This window comes from Gavialis gangeticus, unplaced genomic scaffold, assembly GCF_001723915.1.
Source record: "Gavialis gangeticus isolate Ggan-Ray unplaced genomic scaffold, GavGan_comp1, whole genome shotgun sequence".
NCBI lineage: Eukaryota > Metazoa > Chordata > Crocodylia > Gavialidae > Gavialis > Gavialis gangeticus.
The window spans coordinates 173,334,235-173,335,314 of NW_017729032.1; the positions used below are offsets into that span (position 1 = coordinate 173,334,235).

General features: G+C 37.1%; 1 protein-coding gene across 3 annotated transcripts in view; it reads left to right on the top strand.

Moving 5' to 3' along the window:
• LOC109303050 (chitin-binding lectin 1-like) overlaps positions 1-1,080 on the top strand; it is a 5,485-nt gene that overhangs the window by 2,389 nt on the left and 2,016 nt on the right. The window lies entirely within an intron of this gene.

Consider the following 1,080-nt stretch of genomic DNA (forward strand, 5'->3'; position numbering starts at 1 on the left):
GGGGGGGGGGGGGGGAGATTTTGCAGGCATAGGACTTGGCTCAGATTTGCAAAGTTTTTCCCCAGACCTGAAAAATGCGATAAGAATTTACCACTTTTTTTTTTTTAGAAAAGTGTTAAATGTATTCTAGTTTTTAAATAGGTTTATCTATGTAGGTGGTTTTTTTGGTATTGTAGATTAAGGGTCCCACCTAAATATAAAAGTTGTACTAGCAGTACCACTTTAACTAATCTGTAAAGTGGTATAGCTGCCCCTTATGCAGATGCAGGTGCATCTGTATAAAAATGCTTATGTTGTCATACCAGTACAAGCACTGACAGGAATAAACTATAACTATTTCAGTTGAATAAAATTATACCCCTAATTGAAATAATCATACCAGTATAGCTTCTAAGCATAGGCTGCATCATTTAAGATAAAGTGTGGGACTTTCCTGACAGGGCATCAGTGGAGGTCCAAACATACAATGGAGTTGCTGTCCTTAGAATGAGAAAAGGAAATAGGTTTTTTTCCCCCTACCCTCTTTTAATTTGCTATTTGTGGTTTTGCTATGACGTCTTAAGACAGAGTCAAAGAAATAAAAATTGTGCCTGTTTTGGTGAGAGACCAGAGAACTACAGTGGCCTAAACCTGAATTTTCCCACTTGAATGATTGACAAAAATGGGGATGCTGTCTTTCACGAAGATTTTTCCCAGGTTGCTTGTTGAATCAAATGTGTGCTTTTTTTCATTTTGTTTAAAATATTTTTACAAAATCAAAGAACACTTTCATGCAGCCCAATGCAACAGTGCACAGGTGAACAGTTAAGGAAGTTTTAAAATTCTTGTGCTTTACAGCTGTTGCACTTTAATGTCTGTCTGTCCACTCTTAAATGGAAGCTGAACCATTCATAACATTAATCTCTGTTTTATTCGGCCATAATGTTGCTGTGGTCTGATTCCACTATACCTGTGAAAGAGTGGACAGACAAAACAGTTTCAGAAATTCGACTGATGCAAGCTCTCAAGCAGTGAGTTCCTCTCCTTTCTTAAACCAGTTGAATGTTATAGCTGTTCACAACTTAAACCAGTGGTTCTTAA